Source organism: Rattus norvegicus, chromosome 4 (genome assembly GCF_036323735.1).
Source record: "Rattus norvegicus strain BN/NHsdMcwi chromosome 4, GRCr8, whole genome shotgun sequence".
Taxonomy (NCBI): Eukaryota; Metazoa; Chordata; class Mammalia; order Rodentia; family Muridae; genus Rattus; species Rattus norvegicus.
This window is the reverse complement of record NC_086022.1, coordinates 144,038,781-144,064,947: the sequence shown is the minus strand read 5'-3', so window position 1 is coordinate 144,064,947 and position 26,167 is coordinate 144,038,781.

The window sequence follows — 26,167 nt, the reverse complement described above, 5'->3', positions numbered from 1 at the left end:
GGGGAGGAGGAGAGGTAGAGAAAATGCAAGGGATCTTTTGGGAACAAGCTAGAAACCTAAAGCAATGGAAACTACCAGGAGTAATCTAGAAGGGTGACCCTAGCTAAGACTCCTAGAAATGGAGGATATGGAGCCTGAATTGGCCATTTCATTTAACTAGGCAGGACTACTTATGGAGGGGATGGGACGTCAACCCAGCCATATAAGCTTTAATCCACGATTTCGTCCTGCCTACATGATGTACTGGGATAAAGATGGCACAGAAATGGTCGATGTGGCCAAGCAGTGACAAGTCCAGCTTGAGATCATGTCATGAGAGGGAACGCTGGGGGGGGGACAGCAACCAGAGACTGAATAGCCCAAAGACCTAGGACAGAACCAAACACAACTGGGAAAAAAGTCAATGAAATGATTCCTAATAATATTCATTGATTGGTACCTAGCCCAATTTTCATAAGAGAGTCTTTACCCAGCAACTGATAAAATCAGATGCAGATACCCACAGTTAAACATGAGGTAGAGCTTGTGGAATTCTGAGGAAGAAGCAGCAAAAGACTTATGGGAGCCAAGAAAACCTACAGAATCAACTAACCTGGGCATCTACAAGTTCACGGAGTTTGAACCAACAACCAGGGATCCAACTTAGCATTGACCAAGGCCTTCTGCTCACATGTTACACTTGTGTCTTCTTGTGGGACTCCTAACAGTGGGAACAGGGGCTGTCTCTGACTCTGTTCAGAGTTTAGGGGATGCTTTCCTCCTACTGGGTTGCTAGTCTAGCCTTAATAAAAAAATGCTCAGTCTTACTGTAATTTGATATACCATGGCTGGTCAATACCCATAGGAGTCCTGCCCTTTTCTGAAAAGAATAAATGAGTGGTGAAGAAGAACTGGGAGAAAACGAGGGAGGAGAAATTATAGTCAGGATGTGATAAATAAATGAATAATATATTTTGAAAAGAAAAGAAAATCCTTACCACTCATCTTGCTTACCTGAACCATGCTGGAGACAGAGATCTATAGCAAGCTTCCTAGTACCCCTGTCTGTATGCTATATTTTACTAAAAGGAGTACTACATTACTCACTCTAAAGATGTATATTTTGTCTTCAGGCCTGAAGGGACATGTTTATAATCCCAGCAATTAGATGGTTGAGGCAGGAGTTCCAGACACAGCTAAGAAAAATGAGTATACTTGGCAGAGAGTTCCTAGGCTCTGGAGGAGCTGAGTTCTCTTTTAGTTTAATCACAAGTCTTCTCCATGAAGTCAATGGTTCATGAAAGACGTTAGGAATATTTTGTATCCCTTAACAAATTTGACAAAGTAACAGCTGTATCATTTACACTTCTTTCCTTGTCACTTTTTGTATGGTTTTCATAAAGAAAAGAAGGGTTGTTTGGTTAAGGACAAAAGTTGATACTGTTTTGTACTTATATAAAATGTCAAGTACTTATTAAATGGGCCAAGTCTATGTTATATAAACACCCATCTTGAAACAGACAGACCACACACAATGTCTCTCAACTTTCCAAGTCCAGGCTCTCTGAATTTATTCAGAACAGCTCTTGCTGCTCTAATGTGAACATCTGAGACACAAGCAGAAGGAAGCACAATTCTTACTTCCTGACGATAAGGAAATTAGAGGCTATTTGATTGAATACAGCCCTCACCTTTTAATAATTGTGTTAACCTTTTCACTCACTGTTCATATCCTCTCTCCATCTCCAAGGAAAGAAAATTGTCGGTTCCCTGACACTGATCTGTCTCCTAGACCAGAAAGGTAATTAATTAGTCCAGGATACCACTCCCTAGGCATTAGGTTCAAACACCAGGAAATCTGAAATCTAATTTCAGGCCACTGGATGTGGGCTCTGCTTTACAAAGGATAAGAGAGGAATTTTCATAAGTCAGAGAATGCAAAGGTGTCTATACATATTATAAACAGTTAAAAAGACATAAATGTTTCTTGGCCCTTAAAAGTGTTGTGACAGAAACAAGCACGTTAATCAGCTTTTCCCAAATACATATCACTCTGTCTGCCCTATGAATTTCTACATTGCATGATCTAGCTGATAAATATACATCAAATTTTATGGTTTGTCCCTCTGTACTGTAGAGATGGAAAGAGGTGTAATGCTTCTGAATAACTCAAGAGGCACAAAATATCCCAGGCTTACCAACAATATTTAAAGTAAACAAATGGAGGTGTCGCGCTACAGCACGAGTAGGAGGGAATATGGCCTTGGAGCTGGATTCCATGGGGTTGTAAGAAAATAGACAGGCCTTGGATAAAATCAGCAGCTTCTCTAAGGCCAAGCTCAAACCTGAAATTCAGATACCCTGTTGACCAAAGAGACTACTGAACATGAAAAGCAATATGAAATTTTCTAAAAGCCTACACTGAAGGATATGCCCATCCCACTCTGAGACTTCCCCCCTCCAAGATGCAGAGAAAAGAGCCTCATGCAAAATGGATGCAAGTCAAGGCTGTACTGTAAGCTCAGGTGCTCAGCACCTAGCTAATGCTGCTTGGGTCTCTGAATGAGGAACCCCTACTAACATTATACACAAATTTCACTGCTTTGCTCTGGGATGTTATAGAAAATTGGACGTATGACTGATGAAAATAAAAGACACCTTGCGGCACACACACACACACACACACACACACACACACACACACACACATTAGGTTGTCCTTCTCGCAAGAGACTGAGACACTCATTTTTCAGATTTGTAACATGAACTACGGTAAGCACCTGGCAGGCGGATCTAGAGATTGACATTTGCTTTTGCTGATTTTTTTAACCCAACAAAGAAAAAAAATCACCAGCAAATAAAGAGTTGGAGGTTAATAATCATATTAAGTCTTCGAACGATTCTCTTTTCTTTTCAAAAGGATTCCATGCTGGATTTTTCTAAAGAGCCTACCTTTCTAAAATGTTGATCTTTTTTTCTAACAAATCTAAAAGAATCTAAATTTTTCTCAACCTCCTTCATATCTGCATGTGGAAATTTAATTGTGGTATCAATGGCAAACTCCAGAGGAAACTACTTTATACACTGGGACCCCACTTGACTTCAAGAGTTACCTGAGACTTCTTTTAATTACTCAGGTCTTTCATCTTTACTAAGGGAAGAGTTTTCCTCCAAATTCTAAGTACGTTAAAATCTATAGTATTTCCAAGGTCTGAGGCTGAAGACAAGAGTCATCATCTATGTGTCTCCTTTCCCTAGTGTGTCAGTAAATCTGGTGGTTTTTCCGTCCTGTCACCAGACTACCCTTGTAAACCATGGGCAATTCCATTAGTGCTCACTTTCCTATAGACTTTTCAGTACTGGCTTGTCACTCATTTTCAGCATGGTATCCAGTCCCAGATACTAAATGCTTCTCAGTAGGTATACCAATTACTGGGTACTATAGCTTAGATTATAAATGTCTTCCAAAAGTTCATGATGTAGATAGAGTATTGACTTTGCATATGGTGATGCTATTGGAGGGTGGAGGCACTCGGAAGAGGTAGACTCCAGAGGAAACTACCTTATACACTGGGATGCAAGTTAACTGGAATACCCTTGAAGAGGTCAATGGACCTCAGGACCTTGCTGTTCAGCAGCTTGGTATCCTTGTCATAAGGTGAGCAATTTTGCCATCATAATGTTCTGCTCTGCCACAGACCCAAGGCACTTAGGGACAATCAATCCTTTCCTCTAAAACTGCATTTTAGCCTAAGCCCAAAGTCTTAAAAATCGTTTTATCTTTGGTGTTTACCATTGCAACACAAAGCTGACTCATTAGTGCAGAGAGACCTTTATCAAATGTATACAAAAGTTATTTCACCATCAACTTTGTAAATGTTTCTTATGTGCCTGTGCACAATATGGTTATAAGAAACCATAGGAGGTAGAAGACAACACAATTTATAAATTATTATCTATGTACAAATATTAAGACAGGATATATATGTCTTTTAAGGTGTATGTATATGTGTACACATATATATGTATATGTGTGCCAAGTGCAATTAAAATAAAAAATGTATTAAGCTTCCCAGTTGTAAGTGACAAAATGAAGGACAAAGGAGCTTATCTTGCTGTCACTCCCCAAGAGACATTTGAAATTACAGCTACCTATTTTTCAAGACATTTTGTTTCATGTAGCCTATGGATGAGAGTTTCATCTCCTCCTGCCTGCTTTAGATGACTGAGCTTGTGTTTATGTTGTCTATTGAGTGATAAAATGGTTACAAAACATACAAAGCTGACACAAGGATGGGTAAATGACTTGCCAAGCAGTAGCTGCCAAGAATCTAGTTTCCTGTTTTTCAGCTGAGGACTCTCTTTCCCCAGTAGGGGGCTACCTTGAAGTTTTGTGAATCCCATGAAAATCAATCACAACACCTGTAATGCTTTGTGGATTTAGAGAGAGGAATAAAGAATGTCAATCTGAAATCTATGAGCCCCCTGGCTCTGTTACAACCTTGGGCTGCACTTCAGAGAGAAATAAACTGCGCAGCCCTGAGAATCCATCAAAAGATAAATTGGTCTTGATTGAGGATAACACTGCTGACTAGCACCACAATGTTTTGGGCTGTTTCCGGCTTCAATTATTAAGACAGTTCTATTTACCTTTCTCCTCCTTTTTTCTATGATGACATCCAAAGAGTTAGGATGTGTGTTCTTTAAGGCCTTGCCACAGATAATTTATACCATACAACAAACACTAACACTTCTGAGTATGAGACAATTGTCAAAGAAAAAGAGAGACTTCAAATATAAATAGATGGAGTGGATGGGATGGGGGTTGATTCAGTCACCGATATGATGCAAGGCAAATGTTATTAAATACAGACAATCTAATTGCTCTGAGAACCTGAGAAAGTTATCTTTTAAGGATTCATTGTTAAATGGAAAAGAAAGAATTCTGCCAAATTAAAAATTATATAATTGCCTAATCTAGGCATGCATTCTATATTTCCAGTAAGTAACTCTGTGATAGGAAGGAGAATAATGCACGTAAATAAGAATTCTGAATCAATTGGGCCCCTAAATTGAATACAATAAAGGAAATAATTTGTCCTTTGTCAATAAATGTAATGGTTTGTGACTTAAAATCCCCTGTGGGAAATAATTTTGTTTTATTGTTTATCTACAGTGTGAAGATTCCCTTGGAAACCTTTATACAATATGTCATTCAAGCAGATGAAAAACACACTCTTCTGAGGTACTACCTGCATATTGTGCTATAAAGTATGCATATTTTCTTTTGGCAAAAGAAAATTCTACAAGTATATGTCATACCATTGGCTGAAGCACTGGCTGTATGAACACATTATCAACTAAACATGAAGTAGCCTAACAGAAGTAGCAACACAAGTATCACAAAAGAAATGCCACTGACCCATGTAAACTATTAAGATGTTTGTATTTGTCTAGATCAAGTGATGTTAGAATACAAATAAGACATAGAATCCTAGCATAGTTTTGGAAAAGTTACCGTGGTTCAATGTTCTAGAAAGTAAAGGACTATTGTAGCTATCTGACAAAGAAGATACCCAAATATAAGTAACAGATTGTTTAAAGTGGGGAATCTAGAAAATTGCACTAAGACTCCAAAAGTGCTTTTTGAACATCAGGGTAATGTTTATGTTTATGTATAAGTATATGCATTTATATGTGTATATGTATACACGTATAAGTTTATGTATCTGCACGTCAAGCAGCCCTTCAAACATCTGATATTATGCTGTCTGAAACATAATTTATAAACATATGAATACAAACACCTCCGGTAAACTACATTATTCCCCAACTAGCATATCTGCACTAGAAAAAGCAGTCTGCAATAATGAAAGACCATCTAACCATCTTATACTGCAAATAAGGACTACATCCTCCTCCCGCACTGTCAGATAACTCTGACAGGACAAACTGAGAAAAACAGGAAAAGCAGAAAGATCTGCTTAACTATTATAATAAAATGTACTTTGAGTCATAATTTTCCACAGTTAATTTATAGCATCTTTAAACTGGATATATTCCAATAGCTTAAAAGTATCCATGAATAAGTTTTTGAAATCTAGCGTTACAAATATTCAACCATCAACAATGCATTAATTATCACTATTTTTATACTTAGACCAAAATTTACTGAACAATTCTATATATTTAACACTCGTAGAGTGAGGAAGAACACAAAAGGCCTTACTTAACAGAACTTGTATTTGCTCATCTTTCTCATCTCAGATGAATAAGAGTTACTACTGACTTATTATGAGACTTAAAGTAATAAAATGTGCATTTTAAGAACTTCATTTTGTAAAAGTAATCAATATATATTTGCTGAATATTTCATCATTCCCAAGTTTTACCTAAGCATACCACACCTATTTGGAAGTAGTTACTCATAACTAGTGCTTTTATTCCTCTGATCCAGAAAACTCAAAGCAGATGTGATAGCGAAATCTCTCTATCATCTCGAAATCTTTATGTTTTAGGCAAATAGGTATTGTTCTCCCTTAGTTATAATGAAAGATCTCAGCATTAGCTTGCTAATCTTCCATTAGAAAAGAAAAGGAATGGCAAGAAAGAGAGAGATAAACTCATATACAAAGGGAGGGAGAATATAAACAGTGGAGAAATATCCTGGTACGGTATTGCACAGCTGTCATCCCAGCAATCAGGAGGTGGAGGCAGGAGGAACAGGACTTCAGAGCTATGCTTAGCTACATAAATGAGTTCAAGGCTGGCCTCAGCTAATAGAACACACACACACACACACACACACACACACACACACACACACACACACACACAGAGGGGTGGGGGAGGAAGGGACAGAGGAAGGAAAAGAGGGAGATGGAAACGGAGACAGACAGACAGACAGACAGACAGACAGAGAAACACAGAGAAAGAGACAGAGTCACAGAGACAACGGGAAAGAGACAGAGACAAAGAGAGACACAAAGACAGCTGAAATAAAGCAAAGTCATCCCGTGTATAACTATGAAGGAAGCTGTAGTAGTGGAGAACACTGGTAGGATTTGCTGAAGGAAACAGAGGCAGTACTATGAATTAGAGCCAGCCTGGGCTACACATTTGTTGGGCATGGTGATCCATGTCCTTAATCCCAGCACTTAGAAGGTAGAAGCAAGTGGATTTCTGTGAATTGGAGACCAGCCTGGTGTACAACCCACGTTCTAGGACAGCCAGGGCTATGCAGAGAAATCCTGTCTCCAAAAACTAAACCAAAACAAATAAACCAAAAAGAAAAAACAAAACAATAACAAAATGACTCAAGCTTCAAATTAAAAGGTAGCATTCCCATGAGACAATTAAGCAAAAACTGATAAAATGATTGTTCATGTAGTAAAAATACTAGAAATGTTAGCTTAGTCATAATTGGTTTTGGTTAGGAATTGTATAAAGTAGACATTTTTAAATCAGTTTAGACGTCTAGACACTTGGCTTCATTCACAGAGCTATCAAGGACCCTACTGAAGCTCTTTCTTATACCCAGTGAAAGCTTCATATATAAACCATACTTCATCCACTCATCAGTGAGAGTCTTCTGGCCAGAATTTCTAAAAAAATGTTCTGTCATAGCTTCTCAACTCTGACTGGGCGAAAGTACTTGGTAGTCATATAGGTATTCCTACCTCTGCTTCAGTTATATCCAAAACTCTTGGGCTAAGCTTGTGAATAGAAATGATTGTCCACAGAGAAACCACAGAAGAAATTTAGATGGGTGAATCAAGTCGTAATTAATGTCCAGTAGAGAAGTAAAGGTCATACTTATCTGAAAGTACATGGGAAAAGTGATAAGAGAATTAGGGGTTTTTTATCCTCTGAAACAGAGAGAGAGAGAGAGAGAGAGAGAGAGAGAGAGAGAGAGAGAGAGAGAGAGAATGAATCAGATCTGCTCCTTTCTTTGCATGAATTAAAAAAACTCTCACTGGGCAAATTAAACCACTCCCCAATCAAACAAATGGACAAAGTAAAAGTCCTTTCTTCTGAGGGTTTTCTCCATAGCCAGAATCCTGGACACATACTAAAGGATACTAAAGGATCATACTAAAGGATCTCCATTGACCAGGCAACTTAGTGCTGTTCACTATCTGACAATGAGGCAGTGTAACCCTACCAGAAATCCTTCTCTGGGGAAAAAAATAATATTATTAAATTGAGAGTAAACTTTAATTTTCACACACTGAGTAAAAGAAATTGTTGAAGAAATAAAACAATTACATGGAACCTGAAATTAAAGCATGTTGGTCCGGTGGGATGGATGGATGAGGTATACTTTCCTGTCTGCCAAATCTAAGTTGCAACAGATGGTAAGACACAGAACACTAAAGAAGAACAAAGATGTTGCCTGTCCCACTGATGCATTATACAGTACATACGATTCATTCATTCAAGGCATAAATGTTAAAGCCAAAATGCTACATAGCCTAATACTAACAAACCGTGGGGTTGAAAAAGAAGGGGAAAAAACATAACTAAGTAAAATTAAATCTTTTTCTCTAGAATAACAAAGGACTCAAACAAGTAGAAAACATGTTTTTTTGATCTTCAACAAATTTTAAATAAGCATTTAAGATTCTCTAACCAGGAAACTAAAGGGCTACCCAACATTAAGTTAGAACTTAACTGTTGGGAATTCTTCTGAGAAAGATTTTAGGTTTTGTTGGGCTCATCGGTTGTTTGTTTTGGTTAGTTGGTTGGTTAGTTTTGACTGACTCACTGGCTGCCTGACTGACTGACTGACTGACTGACTGACTGACTGACTAGTTGACTGATTAGTTAGATGTGTTGGTGATTGGTTAGCTCTCTGTCTAACTAGATGGCTGAGTGCCTGGAAGGTTGCCTGACTCTCCTTTGAGACAGGGCCTCATGGAGTCCCAGTCAGCATTAAACTTGATATATAGCTAAAGATGACCATGAATTCCTAATTTTCCTGCCTCTACATTCCAAATATTGTCATTGTGAACATGTGTCACCATAGCTGCTTTTTCTTTAGACTAATTCTCATTTAAAAAAAAAACTTTTTTGTTACATCCAAAAGTCTGAAAAAATTCCCTCAAAGAAGTCAAAGCAAGTTTCATTTTTTTTACTGTAACTGTTTAGAGCATAAGAAAACAGGATGCTTAACAGTGAAGGTCAAAAAGAGTAATCATAGTCTTCGTGGAACATGAATGATGACATCAGCAGTAACAAGCATGTCTGAATACATCATAGACTTATATGCCAACTACTATGCTGTGCTTTTCATTTGTACAACTTTAGACTAAGGGAAAAGAAATGCCACCCCAAATGGAAGCTCCAAGAAGAGTTTGCTACCCATTATGTTTCAGACCTTCAAGGTGCCCTTCTGCCTTGGGTCCTTTGTATATATTGCTTCCTTTGGCTATAATGCTTTTCTGAACTCTACTGGAAGACTTAAAACTGAGACTTTCCTTAAATCAATACTTCAATACTACCTAAAATAAAATATCTTTGGTAAACTCTTATGAGGACACCTTTCCTTTTTATTATACAATCTTTGGCAATGTAAACATGTGGTTTAGTTATGCACCTGCCTAAAATGAAAAATATTACTCTTATTCATGTATATTGCATGCAGACAATAGCACGTAGGGTTTGATAATGTCATCTTTTTAAAAGCGTCATGAAAATTATCTAACACAAAAAGTATCAGTGGCATAGCCAGGTTTGCAATTTGAGGAAGACCCTGAAAATAAACAGAAGTGTTGGTATTTGGTCTATTAGGAAAGAGTAAAAATTTAGAAAATCTACCAATGACGTCCTATAAATTAAATTTACTAAAATTGTCACTATTTACTTTTAATGATAGACTTCTTGGGTTTAACTAGCAGAAATTACCCACATCTCTTTCTTTAACAAGCATAATAGTCTGGTTGAAATTTGGAAAGTCAATCTAGGAATACTATTATCTTACATATAAATAGCCTACCCTATCTAGACCAGGACTATATTCCACATAGAGCCCTGCTACATGGGGCAGGAGAGTACAGTATGGTCTGCAAACATTTAGCTCATGGAATACAGTACCATAAAACATCTATTGAATCCCCATAGGAGTGTCCATGGACTATAAGACTCCCACATTAGTAACATGATACTAGGATACAGAGCAGAAACTCTGGCAGGTCTTAAAGCTGCTGTTGGCACATTCCCACCAGTAAAAACACTTGGAATATGGAGCCCATTTTCCCCATTGACTATTTTCTGCATCAGTAATAAGCTCTAACCTGGACTAAGAGGTAATATATAAAATCTCCATTACAATGTATCCATGATTCTTAGTGTCCACAACAATAACAAAGGCCATTCTCTCGAACTGATGCCATAGGTCTGAAACCACCAAAGGTCTTTAAAAAGAATGCAGACCTTTGAGGCTTATAAGCTATGTGTTCTCTATCCCAATCCTATTTAATCTGACATTCTGATGTGAAAATAACCACAAGATGCAAATGAATGCTCTGCTTCAATAAATCTTCATTTAAAAAGCCCCTTTGTCCTATAGGGTTAGTGTTTGCTGTCTCACAGACATAATAGATTCACAACTAGTAGAGTTAGAATTTTATCTCATTCTGTTTAAATTTCCATCATGGTTAAATTTTTATCTGGATTCATTCTATCATCTTTGGAAATGTCTAATGAAAATATAGATAAAACTTGACTAGGTAGATATTACAGAAAGGAGCTTCACATTTGCATAAAAGAAATAACCATTTCTATTTTATGGCTAGCTATCCCTGTCAAACAAGACAATGTAGAAGATGTTTCTGAAAAAATAAATAACTCAGAGTTTTGTCATTCACTATAAATGAAATATAAAATGTTCACAGCTAAACTTCTTTCCTTGCTAACTACACTGAAACACAAAGAAATGAAGTGAATTACTATTAATTCAGCCAAATCAAACTATTAATTCACTAAAGATATATTAACAGTCTAAGTCTTTTGATTTAGTACTCTGTAAAAATTCCATTTTATGGATAATTAAGGAAACCAAGAGGTCATTTTTAATTATGTGTCACTTCCAGAAGATTTTCTTCTCAGGAGTAAATTTAAGAGGTTGAGAGAAATAGTCAAAAATGACTCGGCTTATCTACAGAAACCATAACCTCTTTGGTCCTTCTGATTACTAAGTGATGGTGTTAGCTGCTTAGAGAGGCTTTAGATTGACATCGTGATGACCTACCTGTCTTATTTTCAATACTTTGTCAGCATTTCTAAAGGATTGCCATTTTGTTCTTTAGAGACAATCCCTGTGCCTGCCTTTTCTAACCAGTGTAAACCATCTTTCAACGGTAAAAAAAAAAAAAAAAAATTCTACCCAACATATTTTACACTGTAGCCATAGCCACCAATGAATTGCAGAAATCCAGATCAGTATAGGTCAGCAGAGGCAGTTAAAGCTAGAGAATGAGAAGAAGCCATAATTTTAAATCCAGCCACTTTGCTGAAGTTGTTTGTTAGGTTTAGGAGTACTCTGGTGAGAGTAGGCAGGTGGGAGGGGGAACATCTTCATAGAAGCAGGGGGAGGGGGAATAGGAAAGGGCAGAAACAGGAAAGGAGATAACATTTGAAATGTAAATACATAAGATAGCCAATACAAATGCAAAGAAAAAAAGAAGTCATAAATTTAGAACAAATTGCCAGGGTTAGTTTGAGGACAAACAGAGCAATTTGATGAGAAGCCCAGAGAAGCCAGATTTAAGCAGTCATCTTGAACAGAAATTTGAGTCAGACAGCTAGGTTGGACCAGCCAGCCAGAGTTCAGAAAGAATTAAAAAGAGTGAACTTATTCAGCAGTAAGCCTCCAATGTATCAATTACATCTGCAGAATAAAAATTACTTTTTCAAGATTGAAAAATATGCAGTCATATTTTCCAGCAGCTATTTTATAAGAATATTTTCTTTGTTTATCTAAGAGCTGATGTGATTAAATGGATTAATAACTGTTAGTCTTCATGTCTTAGAATAAATGGGATTTCCATAGTACATACCTCTATAACTTACACTTTTAGATATCTCTTCCATTATAGACATTAGTATGAAGCAAGTGTGGTGCCCCTTACATCATGATCCCAGCACTTTAGAGGCTGAGGCAAGAATCCAAGTTTGAGGTCAGTCTACATGACACAAGATCCAGGAGAGGCTGAGTAACATAATAGAACTAAACAAAAGATCTATATACATAATAATTAGATTCCCATGTTACCCTACAATTACCGTGATATCATGAAAGTAATGAAGATTTGCAGTCATAACATTAGATAACTGAGTATTGGAAAATAATTTGGCTGAGAGGAAGAGCTGAGGAAAGGATAACTAACATTAAAGATGCTTGATAAGTCATGTTGAAAACTACTATTTTAAAGACCACAAAATATAAGTTGAATTGGATTATCTTAAACAGAGGACTTATTTCTCAATGAAGCCATATGTTCTCAAATCAAAACCTAGTGTCACAATCTGGGAAACAATCCATCAAGATGTTAGTCAAGGATGTCCCAGGGACTTCTACAAAAGACAGACTATGGCTGTTGTTCCTCATCATCTACCAACATATTTTTGTAAGTACCTAAAGATACCACACACATTAGTCATAAAACATGAATAAAACAAGCTGACACTGACAGAGAAGCTTCATCCTTGTAGGCTAGCTCTCACACTATTCAAAGGTGCTATATAGGCTGCTTAGAGAAAAAGATATTAATTACCCTACACAGATGTGAATCTTATGAATTACCAAACAGCTCCCATGACAAGACATACTCATGGGTACAATAGTGGCACATAGGTTATAGAGGATAAACAACCATAATCCAATCAGATTTAAGGCCCACATAGGAGTGAACTCATGCCTAATACTGTAAATCTGGCCAAGAACCCATGAATGAGAAGCTCACAGATAAGAGCCGTAACCCTTCTATTCTGACGTTGCTAAATACACATAGCATCAATTTGTCCTCTAAACTTTCATCTCCATACACACAGATTATGGCAACTCTCACACCTCATTAAAGAAGTTTCTTTGTGTAGTGGACAGTGGTAAAGAAAGAAACTCATAAATAAATAAAATAATAAAGTGTCTGTGCTGAACTCTAGGACCATTGCCAAAGAGGTAGTGGAAAGATTGTAAGAGTCAGAAGTAGAGGGGGATCCAGTCAAAACAGTCAGGATCAATGCACTCAAGTATTCAAAGCAGCCATGTTTACCCATATAAGACCTGCACAAGATCAAGCCAATTAACATTTGAGCTTGAAGAGTGAAGGGGTTTTATAAGCCCCTCCCACCACCACTAATTAAGGACCTACTGGAAGTTGATGGCTTCTTGGGGAGGGGCAGTCAATTTCCTTTAAGAGTATTGCTCTCGTCACATAATAGTCAAACCACTAAACACAGAGAACAAAGAAAGAATATTAAAAGCTGCAAGGAAAAAGGGCTAAGTAATATACAAAGGCAGACCTATCAAAATTATATCAGACTTCTCAACAGAGACTAGGAAAGCCAGAACATCCTGATCAGAAGTCACGCAGACTCTTAGAGAACACAAAAGCCAGCCCAGGCTACTATAAACAGCGAAGCATTCAACCAATATAGATGGAGAAACCGAAATATTTCAGGAAAAAAAACAAATTCAAACAGTATCTATCTTCCAATTCAGTCCTACAGAAGATCTTTAGTAAAATTCCAATACAAGAAAGATACCTATACCAAAGGAAAGACAAGATATTAAGCATCTCACAGCAAAGTGAAAAGGAGAAAGCACAAGCACATAAAGCTACCTACAAAAGCAAATATAACAGGAACCAACAGTCATCTCTCTTTAATATCTCTCAATATTAATGGACTCAACTAACCTATAAAAAGACATAGGCTAACAGATTGGATATGCAAACAAGATGCGGCATTTTGCTGTATACAAGAAATACACCTCATTAAGAAAGACAGGCACTATCTCAGAGTAAAAGGATGGAAAAAGGTCGACCAAGCAAATGGTCCCAAGAAACAAGATGAAGTTGCCATCCTAATATCCAATAAAACAGACTTTCAACCAAAAGTTATCAAGCATGGTGAGGAAGGACACTTCATATTCATCAAAGGGAAAATCCACCAAGAGAAAGTCTCAGTTCTGAATATCTATGCCTCAAATGCAAGGGCAAAAAGGAAACTTTAGTAAAGCTCAAAACATACATTGAACCCCATACAATAAGAGTGGGAGACTTCAACACCCCACTCATAGCAATGGACATGTGATTGAAACAGAAACTAAACAGAGACACAGTGAAACTAATAGAGGTTATGAAGCAAATTGATTTAACAGATATTTACAGAACATTTCACTATAAAACAAAAGAATATACCTTCTTTTCAGCACCTCATGGTACCTTCTCCAAAATCGACCATATAATTGGTAACAAAACAACCCTCAACTGATACAAGAATATTGAAATAATTCCATGTACCCTATGAGACCATCATGGCCTAAACATGATCTTTAATAACAGCAAAAGCAACAGAAAGCCCACATAAAGAAAAAAATTAAAGACTTCCTGGAATTTAATGAAAATGTTAACACATCCTACCTAAACATATGGGACACAATGAAAGTAGCGCTAAGAGGAAAATTCATAGCACTAAGTGCACTGGTAAAGAAACTGGAAAGGTATTACACTAGCAACTTAGCAGCACACCTGAGAGCTCTAGAACAAAAAGAAAAAAAAAAGCAAACTTACCCAAGAGGAGTAGAAGGCAGGAAACAGTCAAACTCAGGGCTGAAATCAACCAAATAGAAACAAAGAATTAGCAAAACTAAATGTTGGTTCTATGAGAGAATCAACAAGATAGATAAACCCCTAGCCAAACTAACTTAAGAGCCCAGAAGTAGTAACCAATTTAACAAAATCAGAAATAGCAAAATAACAAGATATCAACAGAAACAGAGGTAATTCAAAAAAATCATCAGATCCTTCTACAAAAGCCTATACTCAAGAAAACTGGAAAATATGGATGAAATGGATGGTTTTCTGGACAGATTCTCCATACCAAAGTTAAATCAAGAGCCGGTAAACTTTCTAAACAGTTCCACATCCCATAAGGAAATAGAAGTCATAAAAAACCTCCCAACCAAAAACAGCCAGGGCCAGATGGAGTTAGTTCAGAATTCTACCAGACCTTCAAAGAAGATCTGATACTAGTATTCCTCAAACTAGTCCACAAAATAGAAAGAGAAGGAATACTACCTAATTCATTCCCTGAAGCCACAATTACTCTGATACCTAAACCACACAAGGACCCTACCAAAAAAGAGAACTTCAAACTAATCTCACTTAGGAATATCAATGCAAAAATACTCAATAAAATTTTGCAAACTGAATCCAAGAACACATCAAAACCATCACTCACCATGATCGAGTAGGCTTCATCCCAGGGATGCAAGGTTGGTTCAATATACAAATTCCATTAACATAATCTACCATATAAACAAACTCAAAGAAAAAACACATGATCATCTCCTTAGATACAAAAAAAAAAAAAGCTCATTTGACAAAATACAACACCCCTCCATATAAGAAGTATTGGAGAGATCAGGAACTCAAGGCCCATATCTGAACATAATGAAAACAATTTACTGCAAATCGACAGCCAATATCAAATTTAATGGAGAGATACTTGAAACAATTCCACTAAAATCTGGGACAAGAATGCCCACTCTCCCCATAACTATACAATATAGTACTCAAAGTGCTAGCTAGAGCAATAAGACAACAGAAGAGATAAAGGGGATACAAATCAGCAAAGAAAAATTAAAGGTATCATTATTTGCAGACGATAAGTGACCCCAAAAATTCTACCAGAGAACTTCTCCAGATAATAAACAATTTCAGCAAAGTCCCCAAATATATAATTAACTTAAATAAATCAGTAGCCTTCCTTTATATAAATGATAAACAGGCTGAGAAAGAAATTAGGGAAACAATTCCCTTCACAATAGCCATAGATAATATAAAATATCTTGGGTAACTCCAACCGAACAGGTGAAAGACCTTTATGATAAGAACATCAAGTCTCTCAAGAAAGAAATCAAAGAAGATCTCAGAAAATAGAGAGATCTCCCAGGCTCATGGATTGGCAGAATTAACATAATAAAAATGGCCATCTTACCAAAGGCAATCTTCAGATTCAATGCAATCCCCATCAACATCCCAACACAATTCTTCAAAGACATGAAAAGAGTAATTGTCAAATTCATCTGCAAAGGCAAAAAACACAGAATAGCATGGAACAATTCTTAACAATAAAAGAACAATTGGGTAATCATCATCCCTGACATCAAGGTCTACTACAGAGCAAAGTGATAAATATTGCATGGTATTGGTACAAAAACAGACAAATTGATCAATGGAATAGAATTGAAGACCCAGAAATAAAAACCACACACTTATGCACACTTGACCTTTGATAAAGAAGCCAAAAACATATAATGGAAAAAAGAAAGCATCTTCAATAAATGGTTCCTGTCTATCTGGATGTCTGCATGTAGAAAAATGAAAACAGACCCATGTATGTCACCATGCACAAAGCTCAAGTCCAAGTGGATCAAGGACCTTAATATAAAACAAGATACACTGAATCTAATAGAAGAGAAAGTGAGAAAAAGCCTTGAACTCATTGGTACAGGCAGAAATTTCCTAAACAAAATTCCAATAAGATCAAGAATTGATAAATGGGACCTCACAACACTGGAAAGCTTCTATAAGGCAAAGGACATAGTCAATAAGACAAATTGGCATCCTACAGATTGGGAAAAAAATCTTCACTAATCCCACATCTGATAGAGGGCTAATATCTAAAATATATAAAGAACTCAAGAAGCTTACCACCAAAAAACCAAGAAACACAATCAAAAAATGGGGTATAGAACTAGACCAAGAAAGAATTCAAAACAGAGGAACCTGGAATGGCTGAGAAACACCTAAAGACACGTTCAAAGTCCTTAGTAATCAGAGAAATGCAAATTAAAACAACCCTGAGATTCCATCCTGCACTAGTCAGATTGGCTAAGATCAAAACCTCAGGTGACAAAAACATGTTGGCTAGGATGTGGAGAAACAAGAATACTCCTCCATTGCTGGTGGGGTTGCAAACTGGTACAACCACTCTGGAAATCAATTTGGAGATTCCTCAGAAAACTGGAAATAGACCTACCTAAAAATCAAGAAATAACACTCGGGAATATACTCCAACATGCCACAGGGGCACATGTTCCACTATGTTCATAGCGGCCTTATTTGTGATAGCCAGAAGCTGGAAACAACCCAGATGACCCATGACAGAAGAATGGATATAGAAAATGTGGTTCATTTGCACAATGGAATACTGCTCAGCTATTAAGAATGAGGACATCCTGATTTTTGCAGGCAAACTAGGATAGAACTAGAAAATGACATCTTGAGTGAGGTGACCAAAAGGACATGCACAGTTATGTTCTCATTAATAAGTGGATGTTAGAAAAAAAAAACAAGATATAGCCCACTGAACAAAAGGTCAGCAAGCTGAAGGGCCCAAGTGTTGATGCCTCAGTTCCACTGGGAGGGAGAAGAAAGCAACTATAAGGAGGGAGGGAAGGAGGGACAGGGGAGAGAAAGGGGTTGGGGGAGTGGGGAGGGGACCATGATCTGGTATTGTGTGAGGGAGAAGGACTAAAGCCCTGAAGGCCAGCAGAAAGAATGGAAAAAGGTAACCTTGGGAGGAAGGAGGTTGGGAAGACCCTCTAGAATGTACCAGAGACCTGGGAAGTGGGAGACTCTCAGGACTCAAAGGGGCAGACCATAGATGAAAGGCCCTACAGTGGGGAGAGGGAACTTATTGAATCCACCTCCAGCAGGAAGACAGGGCATCAAATGAGGGATGGGGTTGCTATCCCACAGACAAAGCTCTGACCCATAATTCTTTGTCTGAAAGAAATGCAGGCATGGAAAGGGAGAAGAACCTGAGGAAAAGAAGGCCCCTAAGTGGGTTTCAGCTCAAGGGGTGGCCCCAATACCTGGCACCATTGTGAAGCTATGGGGTATTCACAAAAATGGGCCTACCATGACCGCTCTCCAAAAGACCCAACAAGCAGCTGAAAGAGTCAGATGCAGATATGTGCACCCAACCAACAAACAGAATCTGTTGACCCCTCTGGTTAAATTAGGGCAAAGCTGAAGGAAGCTGAGGAGGAGGGTAACCCTGTTGGAGAAGCAGCAGTCTCAATTAACCTGGACCCTGAGATCTCTCAGACACTGGATCAGGAACCAGGCAGCATACACCATCTGAGATGAAGCCTCCAACACATATACAGCAGAGGACTCCCAGGTCTGGGTTCAGTCAGAGAAGATGTACCTAATCCTGGAGGCCCCAGGAAGTTTAGAGGTCTGGTGGGGTGGTTGGGGTGGGGATATCCATATGGATATAGGGGGGTGTGGGGAAGAACACTCAAAGGGTGTACCAGGAGGGGAATAAAATCTCGAGTGTAAAAATTAATTAATTAAGAGTATTGTTCCTATAGGTCAACCATGCCAATGAGTTTCATTCATGGGTATATAGAAAGCACAAATGGAATTTAGTGAGTTTTTTAATAGATAATAGAGCACATGAAGGTAGGGGGAGAGGCAGTACCGTGGGGAAATTGGGGAGATCTGGGATGAATTAAGTAAGGGAGGAGTGGGACATGAATATGATCAAATTATACCATATTCAGCTATGACGGTCTCAAATAATTAAATGAAGGCTCTATTGAAAATAATAATCTGATCTGTTCTTGACCCAATATCACATTTTTGCTATTTCTAGGTCTTGCCCACAAAATAAGCACATCAACTTTTTCACAGGCTCAGAACTTTATAATGACTATTATACATTTCGTGCTACATACCAGGCACAGTGGGAACTATTTAATGAAACTCTCTGAGAAATTGCTACTTTCATTTTACAAGTGAGAAATCAAACACTGTAAAAAGTTTTAATGACATGAACAGGACCAACATCGACAAGGCCCGAAACCAAAGTCATACCAGGCCTGTCCAACCATAGAGCTTGTGGTCTGAATGCTGTGTTCCTCTACACTTTTTTCTCACCTTCAAAAACAATGTGTTATGGCTGTAGAGTCAGTAAAATGCTTGCATTATAAGTAGGACACATGCTCAATCTCCTATACCATGTTTACAAAAGAAAGAGATTGCAGAAATGCTCCGTAATTATGAGTACTTGCTATTCAACCCTGAGGACTGGAGTCATGTGACTCGCAAACACCTTCAACTCCAAGAAATCAAATGTTCTACTTTGGCACATACAAAATAAAAAACTAAAACTAAGCAAAGCAACAGAAAAAGAGGCAGACGGTGTCTGAGGAATAATTCCAGAGGTGGTACTATGGCCTCTGGCCTCCACGTTCACATGCAAACATCAGGACATGGTACCTGCACACACATGAGTACCTGCACGCCGACAAATGTGTACAAGCACACACACACACACACACACACACACACACAAACACACACATACACACACACACACAGTTGAAGTGCACCCTACAGTGCCACTACCAACAGGCACAATGGTGTAGAGCAGATCTCTGGAACTCGATGTGATTACATAGTATTACACCTTATACCGGCTGAAGAACAAAGGCTTGTTTCTCCTTTACCCTAGTAATGGTGGCCACAATTGTATCATCAGCTTCTATCTTTTAGTGACAGCTTTCAATTTGATCCTGGAGCATCATCTCTCAGTCACCTCTTTACCATCTTTTTTGAGCAAGACTCCTTCTGATTCTCCGTCAGACTCCCCAGCCTGTTCTTCCTTCTCCTTCACAGAGTTAAAAGAAGGAACATTTCTACACTGAGAATCCTCAAGTGTGTCAATTACGAGATCTATGGCCCTAGGACAATTATTTCACCTATCTGAACTCATGTTTCTGGGAGTATAAAGTTGGGACAGATTTAGTCACAATGACCACCTCCCAAAGTAAATTTCAAAACAGTTTTATTGTGAAAATACAGGCTTCTCAGGAAGTGTTCCTGGAGAAACAGGAGGGAAGGGGTAATGGAGAACAGGAGCATTGATGAGAAGGAAGCATGAGATGCTAAGCAGAACACACAAAAGGAAATAGTGAACTCAGAACAGTTTGGTAGGCAGTGCAGACCATACATCAAAGCTCTTATAATCAGAGTTAGTGTGAGAGTATTGATAAAGTGCTTACAGGAGAGGCTGGAGAGATGGCATACTGGTTAAGAGTGCTCACTTCTCTTGCAGAGGATTGGAGATCCATTTCCAGTATCCATGCTGAGTGGTTGCGAATGCCAATGACTCCAGTTCTAGGGTATCCAACATTTCCTTCTGGCCTCTTCAGTCCCGATACTCATGTGCATTTACACACACACAAAGATACACAAGTACACCTAATTAAAAATAAAAAGGTTTGGTAGCCAATGCCTTTAATCTCAGAACTCAGGAAGCAGAGGTCTGTGAGTTTGAGTTCCAAGACAGTCAGAGCTACATAATGATACCCTGACTCAAAAGAAACAAACATTAAAGATTTTTATACTGCTTATGAGAGTATCTAGTTCACAGTAGATATTCCTTATGTTACATAAAAGGGGGTAAAATAGGATAATGTAAAGTCTCCCCAAAGTAATGAGAAAAATTAAAGGAAATCACTTCTTTTAGTTTTATAAATGTGTTAATATCTCACGTGTACCTGGAAGTTGCAACACTGACAGATGGACGTCAGAGCTTAGTAACAGGAATCCAGAGAGAATTATTAATCCCTCACTAAGTAGTTTGCCTATAATAAAGGGGGCTAAACAGTGCAAAAAGATCCAAGTTTCAAGGACTCTACCAAAGTTGAGGCTAGACTTTTTTGGGAAGTAAAGGTCACCACAGCGGAAGTGAGTAGCTCAAGTCAACCAGGAAGCCCTCTCTGCTTCCAACGGATTTCTCTCTCTCTCTCTCTCTCTCTCTCTCTCTCTCTCTCTCTCTCTCTCTCTCTCTCTCTCTCTCCCTCTCTCTCCATGTTTCTTTCTTTCTTTTATTCATGTGTATGTGGTGTGGTGTGGTGGTAGTAGGGTGTGTGTGTGTGTGTGTGTGTGTGTGTGTGTGTGTGTGTGTGTGTGTGGTTTGCCTGCCTGCTTGTCTGTTTGCGTAACTGAGTGTCTTTTTTCCATAGCTTTCTATTTATTTATTGAAACAGTGCTTTTCAGTTGACCTATATCTGGTGATCTAGACAGTCTGCTCTGGAAAACCTTTGTCTCTGCCTCCCAAGAATTAGGATTACAAATGCCGGAAGCTGCACTGGCTTTTATGTGTGTTCTGGATTTAAAATCCACCCCTCCTCTTGCATAGAAAGGTTTTCATCCACTGAGCCACCTCTCTAGATTCCCCAGATGATGTCTCCATCCTCCCTGCTCCCTTCCTTAATCTGATGCTCACTTATAAATCAGTCCTCTGGCAGCTCCTCCCCAAAGTCCCAAAGCTCAAAAGGACGCATCTTTTACTCCTTGGACTGGCCACTGTGCATAGAGAGGGAAGCATGAGAGATGTAGAATTTTATTTGTATTTATAAATTTAGTGAAGGAAATGATTTTATCTTCCAGGAAACTTCCAACAGAAGAATGTTGAAAGCAAAATCTAATTTAAAGGTACATAACAGACCCTATTACCTACTGCTTATTGATCTCAGATCTTATTCCAACCTCACAAGTGGCTGCCCACTGCCTCTCTGGTTTGACTTAAATGAGGAGGCATCCCTTTTTCTCCTCCTGGCTGCCATTATTCCTTAAGAAACAAGGCATTGAAAGAAATCAATCCTGGATGTGATTCGAAGTTCCCTGTGTTTCTCAGGTGAAGTTGAGCCTAACTGGAAGTCTCTGCCAGTGCACAATACAACTCTTACTCCAGTTACTTTATTAAGTATGAATGACTAGGATCTGAAAACCTAGATTCAGGCTTTACTGCCATGGGAGTGGTTAAATGAACTTTTATCCTCACAGAACAAAGAGCAGTCAAAGCCCTTATCAAATGTAGATTGATGAGGTCATCATGTAAGTATTTTGTAAAAAATTGAAAACTTTCTACTGCAGGCTGTGTATGCTGTCCAACATACTCTTAGCTTCTCAGCTCGTCAAGGCAGAGGCTCTTAAGCTTAGCTGTATATGACGAGGCATATATAGCTCTAGCTGAAAGTCACTAGGGCACTAGACAAAACACAGAGGTGGATTAAAAATGGATATTAAGGCCCTTAAGGATATTAAGGCTTACCAGTTAAGGGTCTTTATTATTCTTCCACAAAACACAAGTTTGGTGTCTAGAACTCAATATTAGGCAGTTTACAGCCCTGAGTAAATTTTGCTTCATGGTATCTAATGCCCATTTCTCACCTCCGCAGACCTAAGTACACGTGATCATATGTATACAAGGACACATACATATACCTAAATAAAATAAATATATAAAGCACAGATATCAATGGAACTAGAGATGGACTAGAAGAATTTTGGCTTTCTTATCTGCACCAAACTCTCCACAGTTAATAAGCTTGCTAAAATCTTTCCACATTGGCATGGCTTCTTCAAGAAGCCTCTCTTAACTTCCCTGATATGATTTTAACCTAGGAAAAGTTTAACCAGTAGTTTCCCCTTTGAATAACACTTTATCTTGGTGTCTGTTAGAATGATGATACAGCTTTGTATGTATATACAAATGTGTGGCATTGCTAATCTATAATTAATTTTCAAACATGGTGTTCACACTATTATGATAAAGACAATTAGATTCTGATAGGTAATGAATACTACAGATGCGCATTCATAGCAAGATCTCTTAAGGATTCATGGAGATAAACCGAATGGGAGAAACAATGATATAGGAAAACTAGGATGAGTTGTAAGTTAAAAGACCTACACCCAAATGCTATAAAAAGATAAGGCAGTATTGCAGAATGAATCACCTAACTTACTCAAATTTCATATTCCTCTCCAGCCAAATAAAGATTTGCTGTAACAGGTTCTGAATGCCCAATAAATACAGATGTCTGCCTGGGTCTAAGACATGTTTCCCTCAATATCCTTTTTGCGTTAAGTGGGTACATCAGATGTGCTCTAGCAAAGATTGGCCAAGGAAATTCCAGGAATGACAGATTAGTTAAGATATGGGAATCTGAAAACATGGAACTTTCAGAGCCCCCAAGGATAGTATAAAGAAATCATATAATCTAAAATACAATCAATGTCTCAGGTAAAAATAAACATAAGATTAGCAAAGAATCAAGACACTCTCACCTGATTATCAGTCTGAGTAAAACTCACAGGGACTACAATTAGTCTAAATTTCTCTTGGTAGCATGTGAGATCCCCTATCCAGGCAACATAAATAATGGTGTGTGTGTGTGTGTGTGTGTGTGTGTGTGTGTGTGTGTGTGTGTGTGTGTAAGAATAGAAATTTCCCTGGGAATATAATTTTGTATTTCTGAGAGTGCACTATGGTTGACCTCTATTAATAGCTTCAGAAGACTGGGACATACCTTTACATGATCCCACGTGTAAAGCTTACTTCTCCCAGTTTATCCTTTACTCACATCCCTCCCTCAGACTCACTTGCATGACTGGTGGGTTGAAACCAACTTTGGCTCTTTCTCAGGAAGAGAAGCTCAAGTTTCCACTGTGGAATAGAAAGAGCTTTACACTGTCTTTCCCTTACAACAGAACATCTCCTGTACTTAGGAATCACATTGTCATGATTATGAAATAGCCATCAAATGAAATAAATGGGATCAGAAAGGGATGAAATACCTTGCTGTGGTTTGCCTTGGAGTTCTCTCTGAATTTGTAAAATAAAGGCAAGAGCGCAAGATTTGGGCAGAGGGAGGAGTCGGGAGCGAGAGGGGAGGAGTCAGGAGAGGGGAGGAGTCAGGAGAGGGGAGGAGTCAGGAGAGGGGAGGAGTCAGGAGAGGGGAGGAGTCAGGAGAGGGGAGGAGTCAGGAGAGGGGAGGAGTCAGGAGGGGGAGGAGTCAGGAGGGGAGGAGTCAGGAAGGAGAAAGGAAAGAAGTGAGGAGAGAGTCGGCGTGGGAGAAGGAGAAGCTGGAGACCTGGCAAATAAAAGGTGCAAGGGATGAGGGATTTGGGAGCTAGGAATAGGACCGTGTAGGGTGGATCTGCCCATTCTAGACGCTAGATTGTTTCATATTAATTGAGTTGCGTTTTCTTTGTACGGGGCCGATTCGAGTGGGAAAGGAAACTGCAACAATCCCTAGCCTCGCTTTCTCAACAATCAACCCAAAGAACCAAGTTCAAGGCCAAGAAAGACTTGTAAAAACTGAACATGAGTGTTTACTTTTAGCTGGATAATTAGATTTCTTTGGGCTGAGACGAGGAACAAGAGTTTATTTATACAACAAGATCCAGCCTGCTAATTTCAAAGAATGATCACATGATCCTCATGATTCAGCAAGTGTTTCAGAGATGCTGTGGGAATATTGTAAAAGATGCTTAAAAGGAAATTACCAAGGCTCATGACTGAAGACAGCATTCAGCTCACTCCTAACCTGTAGATTTCTTCTGACAAAATGATGTCTACTTCAAATCATGAGGGAGACAATCCCTATGATTTCCCCAAAGAGAGGAGCAGGTGTTAATCTTTGTGCAAATGCCACAATGGAGCTGGAGAATTCTTGTGAGTTCTTGGATTTACAGTGTCTCTATAAATTCTGAAAAGCTGAAAAAGGAAAATTAGGTTAGCCAAGCATCAGGGAGAGGTGCTTCTCAGGAGACCCACTCCCACTTTCCCACACTAGCAGCTCTCATTCAGATAAACGTGATTAGCCATGTATATAACTAATCACAGCAATTAATCCCACACTGAATATATTACCACTGCAGGTGTAAGGGAAGAACTCATTGTCTTAACATCTCCACACTGCCCTTACTATAGAAAGAAGAATGTGTCATAGGCCTGATGCTTCTCAGATTCATAGGACAAACAGTTCTTAGGCACATTGAGTGGCAATGGATGTGGTATATTAAACATGCACATTTTAGTACTTTAAAAACATATATTGATAACAGGCAGATTTGAGGTGGTCTTTTGTGCTCCTATAAAGATATAAATGTTTTAAATAATGGAACACAGAAAGCAAAATAATTCTTTGTGTTAGAAAATAACAAGAAAAGTGAAAAATAAAGAAATAAAGAACTAGCCCTTTCAAACTTCTTGAAAAAAAATTTTTAAAGATTTATTTATGTAATGTATATTAGTACAGTGTAGCTGTCTTCAGACACACCAGAAGAGGGCATCAGATCCCATTACAGATGCTTGTGAGACACCAAGTGGTTGCTGGGACCTCCAGAAGAGCAGTCAGAGCTCTTAACCATTGAGCCATCTCTCCAGCGCAAGGAAAAGCTTTAAATTTTAGATTTACTCATTTTTATTTTCTTTTTGCACTTTGTACTTTTGGTGACCACTAGAGGGCATCAGATCCCCTAGAACTGGAGTTAAAGCTGACCATGAGCTGCCATGTAGGTTCTGGGAATTGAACCTCAGTCCTATGTAGGAGTACTAAGTGCTTTTAACCACTGAGCCATCACCACAGTCTCAATAACCAGGTTCTTTTCTCAAACATTTGGTTGTTGTTCTTGAAATTTTAAATTGTCACATTCCATACATTTCCATTGACAATTTTGTTTTGAAGAAAATTTTATTACTCTTAAGATAAAAAAACATAACTGAGATACGACTTTTGTCAGTATAGCTGAAGTCTGTTAACTGTTTAGCCCCAATAACCCAAGCGCTCATCCTCTTACCAATATGAGGATATAAGTTGTTACAAGGCTCGGAGCATTGTGGGCATTATTTCAAAACTGTCTTTACTTATCACTTACAACTTACTAAACATGGCATGGAGAACCATGTCTCCTCGCAATTATTATGCCCTTAAAATTACCATTATTAGATAAAATACATGATACCTAAATAAATTTAAATTTTAGATAAACAGGCAATCCATTAGTGGAGATACTTAGTCCACTTTTTGGCTTTTTTAAAATATATTTTCTTTAAATTTGGGGCTGTGTATGGCTTACATTGATCTATT